The 25,867-nt window shown below is 41.5% G+C and overlaps 1 pseudogene; it reads left to right on the plus strand.

The window, feature by feature from the left end:
- Nucleotides 1–25,867, plus strand: part of LOC117463707 (complement C3-like) — a 40,308-nt pseudogene that overhangs the window by 13,763 nt on the left and 678 nt on the right.

Below are 25,867 nucleotides of genomic sequence, written 5' to 3' on the forward strand. Positions count from 1 at the left end.
GTAGCCAGGATAAAGATGGAATAGGAAAGACTCAATATTTATTCAACCATGTGTATGCTTATGTGTTTCTTTAATTTCAGGCAAAGACGAATGATCCTCGTATTTCGACAAGACAAGCATCAGCCACCATGACAGCTCTCCCATATATTACCCAAAGCAACAACTATATCCACATAGGTAAGAGACCAGGGGTCGGAATCTTTTTGTATACCACTATTTCATTTTGTATCTTTTGAATAACGGTTTTATTCTAAATTGATCTTCAATTCACTGCATAGAGGTGCTAATTTAGGAATAGACTCCAATCCGCCTTGCGCTTATTATTGCTGTTTGGCAAATTACGGAGTGAATGTAGAGTGAAGCGTGTATGAAATTATGGATTTTTTATATTTGAGGAAATTATTCAAAGTTAAGTTTTGCAAAACTTTGGATGGTATTGAGTCAAATACCTTTAATCTGTTAAGCCCCATAGCCCCCGTCGGTGGGGGCAACAGGCTTTTCTTTCACAAAACTGTGTCTCAGGGCTTCTTAACATTTAATAAACTATGAATGTGTCATACTCGCTTAAAGGGAAGATACTCAGCTAACTGGCGATACAAACCATTTTCAACGAAACAAAACACAAGTCTCACAAGAAGTGTCTAAGTGAGTCCTGAGTGAAAAGATGCTAACGCACTTAGCACAGAACTCTAGGTATAAATACTTTATTACTTATCGGAAATGCACAAACAAGCTAGCAAGCTGGGATTGCACTGATTCTAGAGGTATACAGTAAGTATCATCACTGAGCGATCAGAACTCGCGACATGGGAAGAAAACCCAGACAACACACAACGTAGCTTTAGGTAGCAAAAACGGGAGAAATGTCTTACCTGTTGCTGTTTCTGAACAAAAGTTGTGTTCAATGGCATTAACACGAGACAAACGTGGCTGAAGGTTAATCCAATGTGTCTGTGTCACTTTGAAATAATTACTGATAATCCATCATTCCATTTTTATGTCAAAAACTGAGTTTTCATATTAGCTGCTATGATAGCTACCAGAGTGTATGACAGCTTCCTGTTTTGGGTATTCTGGCTACGCATCACTGTCACTCCTTATTTGGTAACGTGTAGGTGGATTTAGGAACCTCCCCTTGATTCTATTGGCTTTAACCGTTAAAAAGAGATGTCAATCATCAAAATCAAACGAGGGGGGCCGGGGATATGGAAAATGCTTCCAAATGACCCCAGAAGTGGGTTTTTTTCTTTGCTAAATCTCTCTAAAAAGGTCAAATGTCACTTTTTTTGCATCAATCTTGATACAGGGTACTTATTATCTGTTATAGTTTGGATTCCTAAAGCTTTTAGTCTCCGATCCCATCATTCAAGGGTGGTTTTCACTATAAGTAATGTTTTTTTTGGATGGACACTATAATTTACATTTTGTGACTATGTTAAATCTGAATTTACTTTAAAATAAAAATAAATCTATATTGATTCTGACTTTTCTACATCCAACTCACAGGTTTATCATTACTTTGAGAAAAAAGATTATTAATGTGCCCCTTTTAGAAGTGTAGATATAGTCATTCGTTCTGGGAATGTCATTTTCGAGCCTGAAACCTGAAAAACAAGCTCAGGGCTTAACAGGTTAAAATATTATGCCTGGAAAACATGCTCCTTTTATTATATTTTTCACTTTTATGCAAAAAGTTAATCTAGAACTCTCTTGCTCTAGAATTACTGTCCATCCGAAGCAATGCAAAATATCATGTTGTATAGGGTGAGAATGTACTACAATGCTCTACTTTAGAAATACTTGAGATACTGCAATCACAACATGTCATGTTTGCAGGTTTGGATTCAGCTGATGTACAATTAGGAAATAACCTGAGAATCAGCCTCATCTTCCCCAAAGGTCATAACAATGAGATCACATATCTGGTGAGAGATGTTTTGAATATGTGCATGTGTGCTTATAATAATTTTCAGTATACACGCTCATGTGCAATAAGTACTGATATGTAAGTGTCCCTATAGATCATGAGTAGAGGTCAGCTGGTGGAAAAAGGCCGACACAAGATAAGAGGTCAAGTACTGATCTCCCTGACAGTTATCATTACCAAAGACTTGCTGCCATCGTTCCGCATCATAGCCTATTACCACACAAATGGGAATGAAGTGGTATCAGACTCTGTTTGGGTGGATGTAAAAAACTCCTGCATGGGTTCGGTGAGACACGCAATACAAAACACACACAAACTGATTTATGTATTACTGTATTCATCTGACATTTTTTAATCTAAGCAACTGGTGCAACAAATCCAAACTGTATGTGTAATTCATTGACCTCACCTTCACATTTAGCTGAAGCTGGAACCATCGAGTCCCACTCATTTATATGAGCCTGGCAAGATGTTTGGTCTGAAGGTTACAGGAGACCCAGGGGCCATGGTGGGACTGGTGGCAGTGGACAAAGGCGTCTATGTCCTTAACAACAAGCACCGCCTCACACAGAAAAAGGCAATTTATTTATATCATATTTTTCTTAACACATTTCTAATGACATATCAGAACTTTAATTTGAGTTTTCAGATAATTCAACCTCTTGCCTTTAAGTGTAAGTCTATTTATTTGTGTGTGAATGACTTTCATATGCTCAGGTGTGGGACATTGTAGAGACGTACGACACAGGTTGCACACCAGGTGGAGGGAAGGACGGTATGAGTGTGTTCTACGATGCTGGGCTGCTGTTCGAGTCCAACACAGCTTCTGGGACTGCCTACAGAACAGGTGACACTACTTTACTCTCCCCTTCCCTGAACATAGTTTTAAAAAGTGAGCACATACACCTTTATTCATCACCATCAGTCAAGTGCTTCTATAGAAGTGAGCATATTGTGTTCAGTAGAATAACTGCATCCTAAAGGGTCTTTTTATGGCTCCCATATCTGGGTATTTGTGTCTTTGGTTGAATTTACCCTTTGAGGCATTTTCAAGTTTGCATTGACCATGCTAATGAATAATGAGCTGAATTGTCCTTATTATGAGGCGGTTTTAAAAACCACCTTTAGCACTTATTCTAAAAAAGTTGATAATTTACATAAATCAGCCGTTCAATATCACATTTTCTCACCCCCACACCCTGTTCACGTGTCCTACCAGAGAAATCACAGGTCTTACTCTGATTTTAAAAGTTCCACATCAATTATACAATGCTAAGGGTAGGTTGAATATTGTTGAGTTCTGTAAAAGATTTTGTCTCTGTTGCTTTTTTCCCAGAATTGAAATGTCCGGTACCGAGCAGGAGGAAACGAGAGACTACAATCATGGATGTCAGAACCAGCTTACGTAAGAACCATAACTCTATACGAAGCAATAACCTAATTTCCTGTTATGTTAACCCTTTACCCTTCCCGCACAAATCTTTATCTCTCTGTCTCTTCTTCAAAACCCTTTTCTTTATAGTGAGTAACTATAAAGAAAAACTGCAACGGGACTGTTGTTTGGATGGTATGAGGGACACCCTCCTTTCTTATACCTGTGAAAGGCGTGTAGAGTACATTGTTGATGGTGAAGCCTGTGCAGCAGCCTTCCTGCACTGCTGCAAGGACATGGAAAACCAGCGAGCTGACAGCAAGGTGGGGAGCCTTCTTCTGGCTCGCAGTAAGAGACCGGGATAAGGGATGGGCTGAAGCCCCGGGTGATCATTTGTTGCCATAGTAGTAGTAACAACAAATTCTGAATGAAAGTATGTTTTACACTCTAGGTGAGGAGGATGACGACAGTTACATTGACAGCATTGACATTACTTCTCGCACCAAGTTCCCTGAAAGTTGGCTGTGGTCAGATATCACACTTCCTGCTTGCACTGGACCAAACCCATGGTAAGTCAACCGACATATACACACAAAAAACACTAACTTCAATAGTGACGCCTACACTTACCTCCCAAAGATGTAACACTGTGTTCTTTGTTTTCAGTGAAACCACATCAATGACTAAAAATGTTCCACTGCAAGACTCAATCACCACCTGGCAGTTCACTGGCATTAGTCTGTCAACTACTCAGGGTGAGGATTCAGTGACTGAAAGCTGTTTCGTTTAGGAATCTAAACTTGAACTTGTTTTATCCCTTAAATCTTCTCTCTCTCTCTTTCTCTATGTAATCCCTTTTTATTGTCCCTCTCATCTTAAAGGAATCTGTGTTGGTGATTCGTTAGAGGTGATTGTCCAGAAGAAATTCTTCATTGATCTCAGGCTGCCATACTCTGCTGTCCGGGGAGAGCAGCTGGAAGTTAAGGCAATCCTGCACAACTACAGCGATGATATTCTAACTGTAAGTCTGTGTTAAATGCAACATAAGAGGCAAGAGAACATTTTAGACTAAAGGGCAAAATCAACAGTAAATATTCAACGGACATACTGTATCAAAAAAGAGAGTGAATAACCTTCCTACTCTAGACTTTTCATACCTGCTCACATAGTGGTTGGCCTGCGACTATCGTTTTTCCAACCCAGTTTAGATGTCATGTATAGGTCTACCTGCGTGATAAAAAGCATGATGTAGCTCTGAACAAATGTCTCATGGATGTAATAATAGAATGTCGCGGCCCCCATCCAAACAATGCTGAAGTAATACAATGTCTACTCTAGCTTGGGAAAAAAACTATAGGGCTGCTTAATCTGATCAATTCAGTGATAATTAGAACACCAATAAGTATTCAAAAATAACTATTTTCATCAATCTACTTTGAAAAGGACGCTCTATGTAGCGACTGTAGCTATCAATTCCATATTTCGTGGGATGAAAATGCCACAGGTGACGCTCTGATACTACATTAATGCTTGTGGGCACCATGTCTGAACTGGGATGGAAAAACGATAGATGCCTCAGCAGCGGGAAACCTTACTGCATTATTAACAGTGTGCCTTTTATTATTAAGATCAGATTGGTCCTGTAAAAAACACTGTATATCATCAAATGTGAATTAAAATCAGGAAAGCATTATCGATTGATGACCTAACATAAAACTGATGTAATCCTATTATATCCTTACTAATAGTCTTTATCTTTGAGCAACTTCACAATCTCCAGTCCATCTTTGTCCTGTTCTCAAGGTGCGGGTTGATCTGATTGAGGAGGATAATGTGTGCAGTTCGGCTTCAAAGCGTAGAAAGTTTCGCCAGGAGGTCCGAATTGGGGCTCAAACTACCCGATCTGTGCCCTTCATCATCATTCCCATGAAAGAAGGAGAATTCAGCATTGAGGTCAAAGCTGCTGTTAAAGATTCATGGCTTAATGATGGAATTATGAAGAAGCTGCGGGTGGTGGTAAGAATAAGACTCCATGTCGTGTTTTTTCTTACACCATGTGGAATTGTTCTCTTATTGCAGTAAAATGTTCAAGCTGCCATAAAAAAGTACTGATCCGAGGTCTGTAGCATTATGGATGTAATATTCTTGTTACTACTTTTAGTTTCAAGCAACAAGCCATTTAGAAATCCTTTAAAAACCTCAGTTTGAATAAAATCGATATAATAATGTAACAAATCTTGGAGTGACCTTCAATAGCGCCTTTACATGTGATAAGCAGGTAAGCACCGTAGTCAAAACCTGCTTTTTTTCAAATACAACTATTGGCCAAGACCAAGTCGTTTTTATCTTTTAAAGACCTAGAAAGGGTTATTAATGCCTTTGTTTCCTCGATACTGGACTATTACAATGCTCTGTATGTGGGTATGGACCAGGCGTCAATCAGACACCTGCAGCTAGTTCAGAATGCAGCTGCACGTCTTCTCACTGGCCATAAAAAGCGTGACCACATCACCCAAATTCTGGCCTCACTGCACTGGCTTCCAGTTCGGTTCAGAATTGATTTTAAACTTCTTTTAATTGTTTTCAAAGCCCTAAATGGGCTGGCTCCTGCCTATATAGCCGAACTCCTCCATCGCCACACCCCAGCCAGAGCCTTAAAGAGCCTGTGACACGAGTTTCCCCCATCATCCAAACCCATCAATTTGAGTAAATATTGTCCCCTTGAAAACCGTTACTGAACTGATTTTGGATATTTGTACTTTGATAACCATTAATCTGCCCTTCAATGTTGACCATTTTCTGGATCTTCTCGGGGATTCTTCAAGTCCCGCCAAATTATGTGTGACGTCATTGCGGGCACAGCGCTCCAGCTGCACCGTCCAGGATCCCAGCTTATGCATGTAAACGCACGACGGCGCACACAGCAGCAAGCTCAGACAGCGATGACAGTTTAATGTTGAACGTGTCTGAGAGCTCATATGAGGCTGAAGGATCGGTTTATGTTGTATCTGTTAGAAGTTTACGAATTAGGTGCGTCAATATGGGCGATCATACGGTCATGTAGCCAGTGGTGGACTGGGACTAAAAATCATCCCGGGACTCTCGACCGGCCCACTTCGGTACCGCTAGTAAATTGTCAACGGGGGGAGTGGGGGATGTGCTCGCGGTGGGTGCTGTAGGCTAAGCCTTCCCAAATATTTGTGTCACTGGTAAAATACAAATATAATGTATAATGTCTGTGTCTTTGACATTAGCGCTGCTAGCCACCTGTGCCCTGTACTACGAAGCCAGTTCAACAGACCCTGGATATGTTTGAGTAACAAACAAACTAACAACAACAAACTAACAAACGAGATCTCGCTAAGCGGTCCGACGACGCTGGTTATCAACTCGGTAAATCAAGCCAGGGTTTCTCTCTCCAGCTGAGAGCGCGTTCACGTCTAAGACACGAGTGGATCTGACTTTAATTACATTTGACTCGAGTGTTTCGTCAACTTAATGTGTTGCTTAAAATAATACTTCTGCATCCAGTATGTGACACTGTGAGTGTTGCACAGCCAGATACGGCTCAGTTGACTCAGCTAAGAAAATATATGATATATTATGATATTATATGATCGATGATCTGATTGATGATGTAATATGAATGATCAGTGCGACACGTCGGCGTCTTCTCTGCATACGGCAGTTTAAACTGTATTTCCTTTATCCTGTAATATGACTTGAGAGATTTAAACTCCGCACACTGAGTTGATCTCTTTTCTATAGACGCCGGAGGCGGGCAGCGTCAGGTAAAAAAAGTTATTTAGCCTTCTCAAACCTGAGCCTCACGCGCCGCCTATGGGGGATGTGCTAGTGACTTATCCGACCGGCCCACTTCGGTACCGGCCCATCGGGATTCGTCCCGATGACCAGTCCGCCACTGCACCCAGCCCACGTAAACTGTCAACGGGGGGAGCCTTGCTGCGGGGAAACGGTGGACCTAGTGTCCCGATCGGAGTGGGAATAATAATAATAATCTGTGCATTTTATCCATTAATTTCCCCAACATTGTGGTAAAAAAACACACGTTTAATCCATGTTGGTGTACTACAACTACAAAAAGCATTGGTTTGTTTTCTCATCAGGAAATGCAGACCGGCACAAACAAACGATTTGTAATCATCGTCCTCACGATCATTTAATGTATCATATGTTCGCCGAATTGACATGAAAGCACTAATAAATGTAGTTTCATCCACTTGAGTTTACAACTACAAAAATAATCGATTTGTTTTTATATCACATCCTATGGGAGGAAATTCAGTAGCTCTCACTACCGATTTGTAATCCTAATGTAATCATCATCTTCACCACGATCATTAATGTTTATGTCGCCGAATTGACATGAAAGCACTGACACATATGAATATACTGTAGTCAACTTCATTAAAACGTTATTAACGTGCCTAAACTCAGTAATTCACTATTTCTACGCATGACAACACACTTTGTCCGTGTTTGGCTCTCTCGCCGCACAGTGAAGCGTTCCCGCATTGACGCCACTTCCGGCTTCCCCCAAAACTTCAAAATGAGTCGAAGGAATTTCCCTGCGATGTTCGAAATTATTGATATTTAACGGAACGGTATCGCTTTTTCTTTTTTAAACTGACGGTTCGAGATGACTAGTAGCCCAATATTTCATTGCACAACAGTTGTTGGGATGCTGTCACAGGCTCTTTAAGGTCGGCTGATCAGCTGCTGCTGATATTGCCCAAGACCAGGATCAAAACCCGAGGGCACCGAGCCTTCGCAGCGGCCGGCCCCAGGCTCTGGAACACTCTGCCCCTCCACGTGAGGTCGGCCCAGACCCTAGGGGTTTTTAAATCTACACTTAAGACTCACTTCTTCTCTCTGGCCTTCTAGTCAGAGCGGAGCACAACTCCTGACTATTCCCTGTATGTGATTTTTTATTTTTGCTGTTGTATTTGTTGTAAAGTGTTTTTATTGTAAAGTGTTTTTATTGTATGTACAGCACTTTGGTTCGACCACATTTTTTTTTTTAAATGTGCTATATAAGTAAAACTTGATTTGATTTGAAAGCTACAGTTACAAGTATGAGAGATATAGTCTGGTAAAGTCAGTTTCGTAAACTGTCATGTTTATGAAATGCATCTTATTGATATATAAATACCTTATTTAAATGTGGACCATACTTGACTTTGATAAACAACAGCAAACAAAGATTACTCAAAAAGTTATGCCAATAATTGTAATTTCTAATGTTTGTCCTAACTGTTGTTTTTCCAGCCTGAAGGTGTACTAGAAAAAGATGCTAAGATTGTAATTCTAGACCCCACTAATAAAGGTGTAGGTGAGTTGCCTTGACGAATGACATAGCTGCATTTTACAGTATAGTGGTTTATCAACGTTACGTTTTTATCTTTTGCTAATTGATGCTGCAACTTGCCCACTGTTTCTCCATTTAGATGGTGAACAAGTAGAAATTATCAACAGTGGAATTTCCAAAAAAGATTTGGTTCCAAACGCACCAACAAGCACACAGATCTCTGTGACAGGTGGGACATGATGCAATGTCAGTGCATGTACAATGGAAACGATTTATACAATTGGTATACATTGTTATTGTTCTTATTGGAAATATCTACCTCACTGGTTGTTGGGGAACTTTGTTGTTTGCTTAGAGGTTTCTTCTTGTTGATTCATAACGTGTTGTTTTTCTTGTTTGTGTTCATTCAGGGAGAGAACAAGTTTCTGCCCTCCTGGAGAACGCTGTTAGCGGGAACTCTATGGGTACTCTAATCAGAAAGCCCGGTGGCTGTGGAGAGCAGAACATGATCAGCATGACCCTACCTCTCATTGCAGCCACATATTTGGACAAAACCAACCAGTGGGAAGCTGTGGGCTTTGAGAAACGTAATGAAGCCCTCCAACACATCAAGACTGGTAGGCTCACTGATGTATTGTTAGTACAGATAGCAGAATCTTATTAATACCACTGTGATTTTAAATTGTCTGACATTGTAGAAGAGGTTTGAAAAAGAAAACCAATCCACACCACCCCTGTCCAGCCCTCATTTGGGTTTCCCTTTTTAAAACAAAAGCCTATGCCAGCAGAATCATTTGAAAGAAGCTCGAATGACTGAAAAAGATTCAGGACTCCTTAAACTGGCTTCTAATCAATAAGATTAAGTAGAGCAATGATATTCACTTTTTAAAACAGTTGTATGTATTTGTTTGTGTACAGGCTACAACACACAGCTTACCTACCGGAAAACAGATGGGTCTTTTGCTATTTATCCACATTACCCAAGTAGCTCCTGGTGAGGCATTCAAACATCCTTGAACTCACACAATGATGTATGTCACGTATGAATAAAACTAAACTATTACACCTTCTTCTCTCCTCTAAGGTTGACAGCCTATGTTGCCAAGGTGTTTGCCATGGCAAACAATCTGGTGAAAGTGCAAAGCACACACATCTGTGAGGCCATCAAGTTTCTGATTCTCAACGCACAGCAACCTGATGGCTTATTTAGAGAAGTTGGATGGGTGTTCATGGGACAGATGATGGTGCGTTCACTGGTTTCATAGAAATCTGTTTTTCATCTATGTGCTACAAAAATAGCTAATAAGTTTGAAAACAATAACATGATATTGACCCTTATTTGAAAAAGAAGTAAGTAAGTGTGTGTGTGTGTGTGTGTGTGTGTGTGTGTGTGTGTGTGTGTGTGTGTGTGTGTGTGTGTGTGTGTGTGTGTGTGTGTGTGTGTGTGTGTGTGTGTGTGTGTGTGTGTGTGTGTGTGTGTGTGTGTGTGTGTGTGTGTGTGTGTGTGTGTGTGTGTGTGTGTGTGTGTGTGTGTGTGTGTGTGTGTGTGTGTGTGTGTGTGTGTGTGTGTGTGTGTGTGTGTGTGTGTGTCTAGGGTGATGTGCTTGGCTCAGATTCAGATGCCTCCATGACGGCCTTCTGCCTCATTGCTATGCAGGAGTCACGAACGCTTTGTGCTGCCAGTATTGGTGTGAGTACTTCACCTCCACACAATGTTTTCTCTTTTTCATTCATCTGTTTAATTTCTTTATTTACCCTCTGTCCAACCTGCTCCGGGTCTGTAAAGTGAAGCCAATCCGGATGTGCCTTTAAGCTGCATCTAATATCCAGCAGGGGGCGACTCCACTGGTGGCAGAATCAAGTCAGATTGTATAGAAGTCTAAGACAAGATAAACCAAATAATTTTCCAAATTAGTTTATGGTAATAATCGCTAGATTTTAGTCTTCTTTATTGAAGCATGATGTTCATTTGATAAATGATGGTCCTATTTAGAGTAAATAGACTATTAATCAGCGTATATGCTTTATGGCATGGCCACCATGAGATTGAATAGTAGCTAAAATAGCGTTATCCCGTTGGGATGCTGTCCATGTTTTCGACTCTCTAATAGTCTGTTTTCAGTTCAAGAAAGGCAATTTTTTTCTGTAGGTTGCCTAAAAATGTCTATCTGACTGTTCTCGCCTTATTCTCTTTCCTCCCTTGCTTTTTGTACAGAGTCTACCCCGCAGTATAGAAAAAGCAGTGGCCTATCTGGAAAGCCGTCTGCCCAGCCTCACCAACCCATATGCTGTTGCCATGACATCATATGCCATGGCCAATGAAAACAAAATGAACCGCGGGATCCTCTACAAGTTTGCTTCCCCAGGTGCTGTTACTATTCTTAAACTATTATTTGGAAACATAGTCTATGTTTTGGTGATTAGATTCAAAACGATTTCTCATCCACAACTACTAAGAGCCGGACCAACACATTGGTATTATGGGATGATTTTTGCTCAGTACAGAAATGTCAAATGTTTGAACTAATTTAGAAACCGTTTCTAATGGACATAAATAGTCTTCCAGCCATACGATGTCCTGTAACAAATACTGTTAACACTTTTTGAATAACAGATATATGGGGATTTGTTAAAATTCTTAAGAGCGAGCACATTTTAATATTTCCTTATGTATTTTATTGTACATTATTTTCTAAGACGAGATATCCTGGATTTATAAGTAAATAGATTGATGTATAGAAAATTAATGGGAAGATATTTCTTTGTCGTCATTAGAGTTGAACCACTGGCCGACACCTAAGGGAGGTATCTACACACTGGAGGCTACGGCGTACGCTCTTCTCGCTCTGGTCAAGGCCGAGGTGAGCATGTCGCATTTATGTGTGTTCCTTTCATGCTACAGACAACATACAATGTAGTCCTTATCCATGCTACTTTAATATAAAGGTTTGTATTCAATTGTCAATGAAATCTGTCAGTCAGTAATGTCACAGCCTTAAAATATAAGTGAAATGTTACCCTTTTAAGTATCCAATATTTTAAGTATTACAATTATTAAGTAACCAATTTGATTGTCTTTTTTTTATATTTGTATGTTTTTTTTATAATTCTAATGTGCAGTGAATGACAGAAAAGTTCAACCATCTACCTTCCTTCTGTGAATAAAGGCTTTTGAAGATGCAAGACCTGTTGTGAGATGGTTCAACAAACAGCAGAAAGATGGCGGAGGCTATGGATCGACTCAGGTAAGAAGAGACTCCTCTCTCCATCTTGATCCCTCCATCCTGCTTTAGAGTATCATTTATTTTGTTCTGATTCATTTCCCCCACCTCCCTCTCTTAAGGCTACCATTATGGTGTACCAGGCTATATCAGAGTACTGGTCCAGTGCTAAAGAACCAGAGTACGATCTGAACGTGGACATTTCGGTGGCGGGCAAGGGAAAGCCTGAGAAGTACAACTTCAACAGGGATAACCACTATGCCACAAGGACATCTAAAGTAAGCACAGACACAGAGTGACAAACAGTGTCTCATTAAGGTGGCATATGTTTGTCTCAACACAGTTTGTGTGAACAGATTGAAATCATGCATGTGTATAGTGTGGGTAGTCTCCTGGAATACAAACAAATCTGTAAACGCTCAACAAATAAATTCAATAATTTCAGTTTTACTAAAAATATAAAAACACACACACACACACACAAAGAATGAAGAGAATGTTTTTATTCTCTGACGCTGCGTGAGTTCCCCGACACACCGGGGACACATATTTATGTATAAAAGACATCAAAAAGTGCACTTTGCATGATAGGTCCCCTTTAACTTTTGAACTTTATCCAGTTTTATTTATGAATTCTAGAGTCCCTTGAGGATCTCAATTCTTTCATGGAGATTTACCATATCAATCAGATGTTTTTGAAAAAGTTTTAAATGTACAGATTGCATATTTACACACTGATTGTTGATTACGTCACACAAATAATAAATACTTTAATATCTGCTTATCCTTGACTGCTTGTGTTTGTGTTCATATTTAAACTCTGACAGTTCAAAGGAATAAACCAGAATGTGACAGTGACTGCAAGGGGTTCAGGAGAAGCAACAGTGAAAGTGAGTACAATATATTTGTATATGGTATACTCTGAGTTTAAATAACAGTTAATAACTGATCCGTCCTTTTTTTATTAAGATTTTACCAAATACCCTTTTAACCTTGTGAGGACTCATATCAAATATGGCACCTTCTCTGTGTGACAGATGGTGTCGCTGTACTACGCTCTGCCTAAACAAAAGGAAAGTGATTGTCAGAAGTTTAACCTGTCAGTGCAGCTCATCCCAGGTGATTTAGTGCCTTCTGTCTCTTCTTCGGTTGTTGTACCTTACTCTTGAGAAACACATTAACTAAATAGAAATATAATATTTCACTCCTGCAGAAAAAATTTATGAGGACGAGAAGATCTACAAGCTGAGGATAGAAGTGTTGTAAGTACAACCAAGGCAACACACTGCCACATGGCTTTATTCATAACATTTTCTAACCAGCTATTTACAATATTATTATATTTCACAATCTGCATTACATATTCTGCTTCTGTTCATTACCCTTTTCCCGATATTCTTAACACCTTCATTTCCTTCAATCTTTTCTGTGTACAGCTATAAGGACAAGGAAAGAGATGCAACAATGTCAATTTTGGATATTGGCTTGCTAACCGGCTTCACCGCTAACACAAAGGACTTGGACGCAGTAAGAACTCATACACAGTAACCCACAACAAATGCACTTGTCAAATGCACTTGTTCCTGTCAAGAGAAAAATGTGTGTGATGGTTAGTGGTCTGATTGTGTGTGTGTGTGTGTGTGTGTGTGTGTGTGTGTGTGTGTGTGTGTGTGTGTGTGTGTGTGTGTGTGTGTGTGTGTGTGTGTGTGTGTGTGTGTGTGTGTGTGTGTGTGTGTGTGTGTGTGTGTGTGTGTAGTTGTCCAAAGGACATGGGCGCACCGTTGCAAAATATGAGATGAACAAAGTCCTGTCAGAAAGAGGCTCACTCATCCTCTACCTGGACAAGGTAAGACGTTGCTGTTTCCTTCCTCCATACTTTTCCTCTCTGCCTTTCTCTTTGTGTTTGTATCTATATCATCTTTATCTACAGGTTTCTCACACACGACCAGAAGAAATCATTTTTAGGGTTCATCAGACAATGAAAGTGGGCGTCTTACAACCAGCGGCTGTATCTGTCTATGAATACTATGAGCGTGAGTCTTAGAGAAACCTCCATGTCTTTAGTTCCCAACATATGTCAGAGAATATAACAGTCAATAAGCAGGCATTATTTATTCTAGTATTTAATACATATTTTATAAAGTACCGTAAGAACCTGTTTCAATATCTTTCTCTTCTATTGCAGAAACACAGTGTGTGCAGTTCTACCATCCAGAGAGGAAAGGTGGAGAGCTACTGCTGCTCTGCAAAGATGATCTATGCACATGTGCTGAAGGTAAACGGGTCAAAGCAACCTTATCCATCAACTTTAAACTTGTATTTGTTCCATTTTAATTTCTAAATAACACAACACTTAAATTGTGCTTTGTAGAGGTAGACTGCAGGTCTGAGGTCTGTAAACTGCAGCAGTGTATCATACTTTGAAAACAAAGACTCTGTTAAGGCCTATAGAATCTTGGACCCCAAAGCAAAAGACTGGAGAGAGATGGTAAAAAACAAAAAGCTTTATTCAAGCAGAAAACAGAAAAAAGATGCGGCAGTGCAGTCAGGAAGTTGGCTGGCACTGAGTCGTCAGAGACAGGAGGCAAAAATCCAAAGAAAGAATCCAAAAGACGAGGAGAGCAGCGAGACACACCGGAGGGTCGAAACACAGAGGAATTATCTGGCAGGGAAGTGGCATGAGGACCGGGCTTTTATATCTACAGGTGAAGAGGTGAGTGGAAACCGGTGTACCTCGTCTGCTCCTGGGAGGAGCCAGCCGACTCCCTGTCACACACCAACCCTGGGGGGGTTGGGTGGACATTCAAGGCAGCAGGCAGCTTGATCCTAACCACAGCGGGGTTAATAATCTGTTCAATGACAAACTGGCCAATGTACCTGGGTGCCAGTTTGCGGGAGTCAGTCTGGACTGCCACATCCCTCTCCTGGGTGGGGAAGAGAGGGGGTTGGAACCCAACAGAAGCCATGAATGGAGAAATTCCTGTGGCGGAGCAAACCAGGGAGTTGTGGGCATATTCAACCCAAGGCAGGTGGGAGGCCCAGGAGACTGGATGGTGAGAAGAGACACAGCGAAGGGCTGCCTCCAGGTCCTGATTAGCACGCTCAGTCTGGCCGTTGGTCTACGGGTGGTAACCTGATGACAGACTGGCCAACGCCTCCAATGCCCGGCAAAAGGCTTTCCAGACTTGAGGCAAATTGCAGACCCCTGTCAGAAACAATGTCGAGAGGAATGCCATGCAATCTAAAAATATGCTGGGTGATTAGTGTAGCAGTCTCCAGAGCAGAAGGTAATTTAGGTAGGGGAACGAAGTGTACGGCCTTGGAAAAGCGGTCAACGATAGTCAGGATAACTGTATTTCCTTCCGATGGGGGAAGACCCGTCACAAAGTCCATGGGGATGTGAGACCAATGTCGATGAGGAATGGGAAGAGGGCGGAGAAGACCAGCAGGGGCGCGTGGGATGCCTTACTGCGGGCGCAGATGGAGCAGGCGGCGACATACTTCTTGGCGTCAGAGGACATGGAGGGCCACCAGAAGCATTGTTGGAGGAGGCCTAGAGTCCGAAGTGCTCCTGGATAGCAAGCTACCTTAGAATCATGTCCCCACTGGAGCACTGAAGATCTGGCGTGCGGTGGAACGAACAGTGGACAATCCTCAGGAGCTGGATGGTCCTCTTGTGCCTCCTGGACCACCCTCTCAACCTCCCACCTGGCTGCTCCCACCACACAGGAGGATGGAAGATGGCTCCTCAACCGGAGGAGCAAACTGACGTGACAGGGCGTCTGCCTTGATGTTCCGTGAGCCTGGCCGATAGGTGAGGGTGAAGCTGAACCGGCCCAGAAAAAGCGCCCACCGAGCCTGACGAGAGTGGAGCCTGCGAGCAGAACGGAGATATGATACCACAAACGGATGAGTCGTGCCTTCAAGCCAGTGCCTCCATTCCTGCAGGGTTAAGACTACTGCCAGAAGCTCCCGATTTCCCACATCATAGTTTCTTTCTGCCGGGTAGAGCCGGCGGAAAAAGAAGGCGCAGGGATGCAACTTCTGGTCGGAGGCTGAGCGCTGGGAGAGGACTGCCCCTACACCAGTGTCGGAGGCATCCACTTCGACCACGAAAGGGGCTGAAGAATCAGGGTGAGATAACACAGGAGCAGAGGAAAACAAACACTTCAACATAGCAAAAGCAGCCTCAGCTTCAGATGACAACACAAAGGGAACTTTAACTGAGGTGAGCTTGGTGAGTAGGGCGGCTGCTCGACTATAGTCAGGAATAAACCTGCGGTAAAAGTTGGCAAAACCAAGGAACCTTTGGAGTTCCTTTGGAGTTGTAGGAGTGGGCCATTCGGCCACTGCCATGACTTTGGCAGGGTCGGCTCTGACCTGCCCCTTCTATACCACAAAACCCAGGAATGAAACAGAGGAAACATGAAAGGCACACTTCTCAGCCTTAACATAAAGTCTGTTCTCCAGAAGTCTCTGCAGCACCAACCTCATGTGTTGGACATGTTCTAGGGGGTCACGAGTAGGGTATCATTTGAATTTCCACGATTCTGATTCTACTTTTCGATTCCGGTTCTTAACGGTTCTCAATTCCGATTCTTTGAGGGGCAGGGTAAAAAAAATGATTAAGTTCTTGTTGAGAAAAACAAGCATATCTGCCTTCTTAGGCATACCAGGAAGAAATGTTTGAACATTTTAAAGCAAAATGCTTCAATCTGGTGCACTTTAAGCAGAATTACTAGAGACTAGATCTAGGGGGTACATAAACACGCATATGAAAAAGATCGGTTTACATTTGAATAATTAAATAAGTATGTTATAACCTACCATAGCCAATAACAAATACATGTAACGTATTTTATGTTTGTTGTTCATTCACATCTTATTTTACTATTTTATTTATGTATATTTTTTTATCTCTCCAGTTTAAAACGATATGTCTGGTTTACTGTCCTATAGTATACATTGGAATGATTTCAAACCTGTTTTATCCCAATAATTATAAAGGAGTGCCTTGGAAATATGTGTTTACATAAATTGCGATCAAAACGTTTGAGACCCACTGAGATAACAAAGCCTAAAGTGAACTATCTAAACACTCAGAGTCCGTTACCTCACTGAGCCTCTCAGTCTGACTGGAGAGGACTCCACATTCTTGTAGAAACATCTTCTTCTTCCGTTAGAGCAGCTAGCACCAGATGCTAATAACAGCGCCGGTTCCAGTGCACCCTCCCTTTCTCCCTCGCTCCCTCGCACTTTGGCTGTGAGCTGCGGGTGCCAGATAAGCCAACCTCCCCCATTTTCATCACTTGCAGCGCCCATCGTACAGGGCGAATGAAACGTGTAACCGGGGTGAAAAAGGGTGTTACATTTACTTAATTATGAATGTTGTTACATCAAGGCCGAACATTAGGATGAGCACCAACGGTCAAAACATTTGTTTTCCCTCCCAGAGCTGTCAGCGCAGGGCCTCCACAGATCTGGCGCCCTAGGCGAACATCTATAACGCCAGTGCGACGGGCCGGCCCTGGTCTCAGGTTACACTGTAGGAAGTGTAGGTACAACGCTACATTTCCCGCCTCGCCGCAGTCATACAGTAGGCTACGGAGAGCGGAGAGAAACAGTTCCTCAGGCATCGAAAAAGCGGAACCGAAATTCACATTTCTAAATGATGCCGTTGGAATCAAAATGTTGGTTGGTACCCAACCCTAGTCACGAGAGAAAATGAGGATATCATCAAGATACACAAATCTGTTAAGCATATCACGAAGGACATCGTTAATGAGTGCCTGAAACACAGCAGGGGCGTTAGTTAACCCAAAAGGCATAACTAAATATTCAAAATGTCCCAGGGGCGCCTTAAACGCAGTCTTCCACTCGTCTCCCTCCTTTATCCTAACTAGGTGATAGGCATTTCGGAGGTCCAACTTAGAGAAGATGGTGGCTTGATGGAGGAAACCAAAAGCTGAGTCTATGAGCGGGAGAGGATACTTAATCTTCACAGTAATGTCATTCAAGCCCCTGAAATCAATACAGGGGCGTAGAGTCTTATCCTTCTTGTCAACAAAAAAAAACCCTGCCCCAATTAGTGTTAATTTCGTTGACTAAAACTATGACGAAATATGTTCGTCAACTACCTTTTTTTCCATGACGAAAACGAGACGATGACGAGATGGCACCGACGGCAGTAAACAATAACTGTAACGAAATCATCATGCAATATCGTTGACGAAAAGTGACGAGACGAAAATGTAGTTTACTAAATAAAAACTATGCCAAAATCTCTTTACTTTCGTTGACGAAAAATGAGGAGACAAAATATTATCAAAGATAACGTTACATCTCTGATAGTCCGTTTTTCTCCCAGCAGTTCCACTTCCGGTGCTGCGGCAGGGCAGCAGCTGTGTGTGTCTGTGGGGCGCGCGGCGGTAGATTTTAATTACACCGGGCAGCGGCACAATATGAACTGTCAGGAAGACTCGGGTCTAACTCATGGTCTAACTAACCTTATTTAACAGAAAATAAAATGGCAACAACAGGGCTTGGGAGCAGTGGTCGCACTCGCGTTAACCGAATACCCCCCCCCCGTCAGCGCGAGTGATTGATAAATTGTACACTCGGCGGGTAATAATGGATTATGACGGAAATGTTACGATCCTGTCAGTCAAAATGACTGACAATGAAAAAGTCTAAAGCTACCACTGCTTGGGAGAAATAAACTATGTGATATTTGGGCCCATTTTTGCTACAATGAGGCGGAGAAAAAAAAGCGAATGCATTGTTTTATCAGAAGGGAAGCAATGTGGCCATAACACAGGTAAAAACACCACACACCTGACCAGATACTCTCTGCAAAGCGGCATTCTTAATCATTCAACCTGTGTTTTTCATCAAATAAGGACAAGATATAATCCTATTTATATATACTAAAATGACACATTATTGGTTTTGGCTAGACTAGTTGGACTGAAATGTTCTATATAATCTGATGACAAAAAGTAGACTAAAATAATTAGTTCTCTTTGACTAAAATGCTCAGACTTTTAGTCGACTAAATCTTGACTAAAATGTTTACTGTTTTAGTCGACTAAAAGACTAAAATGCTCAGACTTTTAGTCGACTAAAACTTGACTAAATAATAAACAGGATGAAGGTGACTAAATATGACTAAAACGGAAATTTAACACAGGACTAAGACTAAAACTAAATTAAAAAATAGCTGACGAAATTAATACTACCCCCAATGGAGAGCGAGAAGGAAGAATGAGACCAGCAGCAACAGAGTCAGTGATATAAGTCTCCATGGCCTCGCTCTCAGGCTTGGAGATATTATAAAGTCTGCTCGAAGGCAAGGGAGCACCGGGGAGCAAGTCAACGCCACAGTCATAAGGTCGATGAGGTGGTAGAGACAGGGCACGATCCTTGCTGAAAACCTCCTGGAGGTCATGATACTCATAGGGAACTGACGTGAGGTCAACAGGTATGGGGGGGAACAGGTTTGGAAGTAACAGTGGTGGGTATGGCAGAGTGTAAACAGTGAGAGTGGCAGAACAAACTCCAATTGACGATGGATAAGGTGGCCCAGTCTATGTGTGGGTTGTGGAGTTTAATCCAGGGGAGACCTAACACCAGCGGAGAAAAGGGTGAGGGAATGAGATAAAGGGAAATGGTCTCGTGATGATTACCTGAGAGTAACAATGACGCTGGGGCAGTACGGTGAGTTACACAGTCAAGAAGCCTACCATCAAGGGAAAAAAATGTCTTGGGCTCGGGAAGGGGTTCTGAGGGGAGATTAGACTGGAAAACCACGTCAGAGTCAATAACATTTTCATCAGCCCCTGAATCAATTAAGACTTGGAGGGGAATGGAAACTTGGGAACTAGAAACCGTACCCTTTAACTGGAGATGATTAGTGTGGGAAGGGGAGACAGAAGTATGGCTCACCAGCGCCCCTCCCCTGGCTGCTGAGCCTGCTCTTTTGGCCGAGCGGAACAGTTGGCTCGAATGTGGCCAGCCTGACCACAGTATATGCAGAGCCTCTGGAGGAAACGGCGTTCCCGTTCAGCAGGTGAAAGCCTCATTCTCCCCAGCTGCATAGGCTCCTCTGGGTTTAGGGATGAGGAGACGGTGGGTGGGTCCCGGTAGGAGAACGGCTCCAGGCGTTGGTGAGGAGGTGCAGACTGTCCAGGCGGACGTGGTGACTTGGGTTGGGAAAAGGGGAGAGGGAATCTCTGTCCATCTGTTCTCTCCCTACGCCTCTCACGGAGGCGATTATCTAAGCGAATGACCAACGAAATTAACTCCTCAAGGGATAAAGTCTCATCTCGAGCAGCTAGCTCATCCTTTAAATCCTCGTTTAATCCACCGGAAAAAGCTATCTGTAGAGCCATCTCATCCCACCCGCTCTCTGCTGCGAGAATGCGGAAATCAATTGAGTAAGTGGAGACTGACTCAGAACACAGGCGTCATTTCATTTCATTTCAAACCTTTATTTAACCAGATTGGTACCATTGAGATCCTAGATCTCTTTTTCAAGGGAGACCTGCAGTATAGGTTCCACATCAATCAATCAATCAATCAATCAATGTTTATTTATATAGCCCAATATCACAAATGTTACATTTGTCTCAGTGGTCTTCACAGTGTGTACAGAATATCAGTATGACAATACGACACCCTCTGTCCTTAGACCCTCACATCGTACAAGGAAAAACTTCCAAAGAAAACCCAGTTTAAAGGGAAAAATGGGAGAAACCTCAGGGAGAGCAACAGAGGAGGGATCCCTCTCCCAGGACGGACAGACGTGCAATAGATGCCGTGTGTAAATTGAAAAGATAATACATTTGCAACATAGGTAGTCCAAATGTTTGGAAATGCATGTGTGTATAATAGGAAGATGAATCCACGAGGATATCCATCGAGGACCTATGATCCAGGACCACAGCCACGACTCAAGATCCAGCGCTCGCGATCCAGGACACAGGACCGCAGGATCATCCATGACTCCGGATCCCAGCGTATATAGACACCAAAAAGAAAGACATTTGGGGAAGCTGGGTTAATCGGAACATGAGTGTACACGGGTATAGACAGAGAGAAGGAAGAAGTAAGATGTCCCCCGACAAACTAAGCCTATATCAGCAAAACTAGGGGCTGAATCTAATCAGCCCTAACTATAAGCTTTATCAAAAAGGAAGGTCTTAAGCGCACTCTTAAAAACGGATAGGGTGTCTGCCGCCCGAACACAAACTGGAAGCTGATTCCACAAATGTGGAGCTTGATAAGAAAAGGCTCTGGCTCCCATTGTACTTTTAAAGATTCTAGGAACAACCAACAACCCTGCATTCTTGGAACGCAATGCCCTAGTAGGACAGTAGGGTATAATGAGTTCTTTAAGGTAAGATGGCGCCTGCCCATTAAGGGCTTTGTAGGCGAGAAGAAGAATTTTAAATTCTATCCTGTGTTCGATAGGGAGCCAGTGTAAGGCAGCCAGAACAGGAGTAATGTGGTCCCTTTTCCTAACTCTGGTTAGTACACGAGCCGCAGCATTTTGAATCAGCTGAAGCGACTTGATTGACTTCTTAGTACTCCCTGATAATAAAGAGTTACAATAATCCAGCCTAGAAGTAACAAATGCATGGACTAGTTTCTCTGCATCGTTTTGAGGCAAGATATGCCTGATTTTTGCAATGTTACGTAGATGGAAGTAGGCGGTCCTTGAAATTGATTTTATGTGGGCGTTAAAGGATAAATCCTGATCAAATATAACACCAAGATTCCTTACAGTCTCACTGGAGGCCAAATTAATGCCATCCATAGTTAGTATATCTTTAGATAATTTGTTTCGTAGATTCTTCGGGCCAAGTACAATAACTTCAGTTTTGGTCGTGTTTAACATCAAAACGTTTAAGGTCATCCACGTTTTTAAGTCCTTAAGGCAGTCATGAATTTTATTTAGATGATTAATTTCATCAGGCTTGATTGATAAATAAAGTTGAGTATCATCCGCATAACAATAAAAGTTTACAGAATGATTCCTTATAATATTGCCTAACGGAAGCATATATAATGTGAACAAAATAGGTCCGAGCACTGAGCCCTGTGGCACTCCATGGCTAACTTTGGTTTGCGTGGAAGATTCATCGTTAACACGTACAAACTGAGAGCGCTCAGATAGATAGGACCTAAACCAGCCTAAAGCAGTTCCCTGTATGCCAACTAAGTGCTCTAGTCTTTGCAATAGGATATCATGGTCGATAGTATCAAATGCAGCACTGAGATCGAGCAAAACAAGAATAGAGACAAGTCCCTTGTCTGAGGCTATTAGAATGTCATTTGTGACTTTAACCAGAGCTGTCTCTGTGCTATGATGTGTTCTAAAGCCAGACTGAAAATCTTCAGATAAATCATTGTTTTTTAAGTAATCACACAACTGTTTTGCGACCGCTTTCTCAATAATTTTTGAGAGGAACGGAACATTAGAAATAGGTCTATAGTTGGCTAAAACCTCTGGATCGAGGTTGTGCTTTTTAAGAAGCGGTTTTATCACTGCTACTTTGAATGATTGTGGAACATAGCCTGATAATAAAGACATATTCATAATATTTAATAAAGAAGTGCTAATTAATGGAAAAACTTCCTTCAACAGCTTAGTTGGAATTTGGTCTAACATGCACGTTGATGGTTTAGAAGAGAGAATCATTGAATGTAATTGTTCAAGGTTTATGGCTGAAAAGCATTCTAGTTTACTATCGAGTGTAATATTAGAACTTACGTTTCCGGGAGCTGTTGATAACACTATACTGGTCAACGGCAAGAGGTCATTAATTTTGTTTCTAAGAGTAACAATTGTATTGTTAAAAAAGCACATACAATCATTACTACTGAGTACGGGGAATAGAAGGCTCAGTCGAGCTGTGGCTCTCTGTCAGCCTGGCTACAGTGCTGAAAAAAATCTTGCATTATTCTTATTCTCATCTATTAATGAAGAGTAGTAGGCTGCTCTCGCTTTACGCAGTGCTTTCTTATATTCATTGAGAGTAATATGCCAAATTAAACGAGATTCTTCAAGTTTAGTGGAACGCCATATCCTTTCAAGTTGTCTAGACTTTTGCTTTATTTTGCGGGTTTCGGCATTATGCCATGGAGCTAGTCTATGTTGTTTTATTTTCTTCTTGTTCAAAGGAGCAACAGAGTCTAATTTTATTCACAGTGCATCTATAGCACTATCAACAACATGATCAATTTGGGGTGGTGTACATTTTGTATAAGTTTCCTCCCCTACATGCAGACATGCTATCGAGTTAATTATTGGTGGAATCTCTTCCTTAAATGTGGCTATAGCACTAACAGATAGGTTTCTGCTGCAAGAGCTTTAGACTAATGCTTTGTAGTCTCGTAATAGTACTTCAAAAGTTACTAAGAAATGGTCGGATAAAGCAGGATTATGCGGTTCGACTAATAGTTGCTCAATTTCAATACCATAAATCAGAACAAGGTCGAGAGTGTGATTATAGCAGTGGGTTGGTTTATTTACACTCTGACTGAAACCAACAGAATCTAATATAGAGTTAAATGCAACAGTAAGGCTATTTTTATCATCGTCAACATGAATATTAAAGTCACCTACGATAATTACTTTGTCTGTTTTAAGAACCAAAGTTGATAAAAACTCAGAGAATTCTGATAAGAATTCTGAATAAGGACCTGGTGCACGATACACTGTAACAAATAAGATTGGCTGCAAAGTTTTCCAGGTCGGATGCGTAAGACTAAATGTGTTCACTTATACATTTAATAGGTTTACACTTTCTGTCCATATGTGCTTTTTATTTAAAACATTTTTGATGAACTTTTGGTTCACATTTCAATAAATTGTATTTGTATTTGCACTCCTTTTGTCCATTATTCTTGCTGAAAATATTAGATTACACATTCACATCTGACTGAAGATTGGCCCCATTTATTTGTGACATTGCAAACGCTGCGGTACAAGGCACAAGCGATGTGAAGCTCATAAAGTGAGGCACATAGAAATAATCAGCTGATGGAGTGTAGATGTGGAAATAGGTGCATTTGATCAGCTGACTGTGTTTTTCGCCTATAACCAGACCTTCTCTGAGGTGCAGCGTCACAAACAAATGATGGTCCTGATAGATTACAAAAATATTTGGTTTGCAGATTTTTGTTTTCACAATAAAAGTGTAGTTTGTCCTGTACTGGTCTTAAAATCTCATAACATCAGCTTTTCATTTTCCTAGTTTTTCAGTTATTCTGTCAAATTCCCCTCCTGAGAACAAATTCAAGCCACTTCTGCTATATTAGATGATGAGGGATAAAATGATTTTTGGCCATAAGTTCTTATTACAATTGGTAATGTTGGACTCAGTACTTGTTAGACTACTACCACAAACAAAATGAAATACTTTTTGAGTAATACTCTGTCAAACTCCTGTCCTGAGTACAATAATGCAGAGTACATGTTGATTTCTGCTGTAAAGTTGGTCATTTTAACATGGGGGTCTATGGAAATTGCTCCCTTCTACAGACTGCTCCTACTGGCCACTAGATGAACTGTAGCTTGAGGCACTTCCTTATTGGCCTCCTGGCTCTACCCCAGAGTTTGCTGCTTGGGTTCTAACATAAGCAATATATGAAATATTATATGTTGAGTTCAGGGAAGAAATGTATAGGAAGTTTAACAATGTATAAAACAATTTCAAATTAGCTGGGATTCAAAATATATGAAAACTTATATAGATACATAATGACTGTTGGGGAAATATTTTCCTGGGCCCATAATTGTTTATCAGTTTGTACTGCCCTCAATGAGCACCTGCAATCTTGGGCTGCTGTGCTCTCAGTGTTTTTGTCTCCCTATTCCTGCCTGTCGGTTTCAGCTGATAGAGGTTATACTGTAGTGCTTTATCTCATTATGCACAACGTTGATTATTCTCTCAGAACCAGCTAAATACATGGGTCTGGGGTAGAGATCTTCCGAATTGGTTTGGCAACCGCTGTTTCAACTTGTGGCCCAGCACATGTCTTGTGAATTCTCCGGCCGAAGCTCAAAATAAACCATCAGTGTTTGCCATCAAAGTTCGAGCTCTCTCCGTGGCTCTCTGAGTCCTCTACATTGCTTCAGAAGTCTTGATCACAGTATGGGGCTTATCAAGAATGAATGGAAGCACGAAGACTTAATGTCAAATTGTAGAGTGATAAGCTTACTGTTGTTGTAGACAGAGTCATTTACTGTTCTTACTTTCCTGTTAGGTGTAAGCTCATAAGAGATGTGAGACCAAACAATGGTGTCTAACCTTTAAAAATGCAAAAACAACAATTTAAACCAACTTTGAACTTTTGATAGGCTGTAAATCTGGCCAACTGATTAATGTCAAATGAAAAAATCTGCCCTTTTAATTGATGTGATTTAAAATGTGTATAAGTCATTTTGGATTTAATCCAATAAGCTAACATCAACATGTGCACAAACCCTGTCCCTCCAACATGATGGACAAGCCCTCTGGCAGCTTTCTTGCTTTTTCATCTAATATTGACTGTTGGCAGACTGAATGCTAGTGACTCGTCTACCTGTTCTTATTTACCCCTAGATTCTCAGTTCCTTTGGATCAGACTTGCTAATGCCAGTAAACTTTTTATTATGTCAATAAATCCTTGAACTATTCCTGCTTACTCGTCCACCCACTACTGCCAAAGTTCAGACTGTGACAGTACAATCTGGCCTCAAAAATGGACACACAGACAGTCACCAGCCCTGCCTTGCATTTCCTTACATTAGAGCAGAACTTCCTGGAGTCCTTGCAGTCTGCTAAAAGCATCGGGGATTTGGCTATGAGTTGGCATTCTTAAGATTTTTATGGAAGTAGGCTCCAAATCTTCTGTCTCCTGAGCCTGTCACTCCAGAATCCTCTGCATCAAAATCACATAGCTTGCACACGAGCATGCTCACACAGGTCTACTGTATGAAAAGGGGATGGCCCCTTTGCCATCCAATCAAC

This window comes from Pseudochaenichthys georgianus, chromosome 18, assembly GCF_902827115.2.
Source record: "Pseudochaenichthys georgianus chromosome 18, fPseGeo1.2, whole genome shotgun sequence".
NCBI classification, from domain to species: domain Eukaryota; kingdom Metazoa; phylum Chordata; class Actinopteri; order Perciformes; family Channichthyidae; genus Pseudochaenichthys; species Pseudochaenichthys georgianus.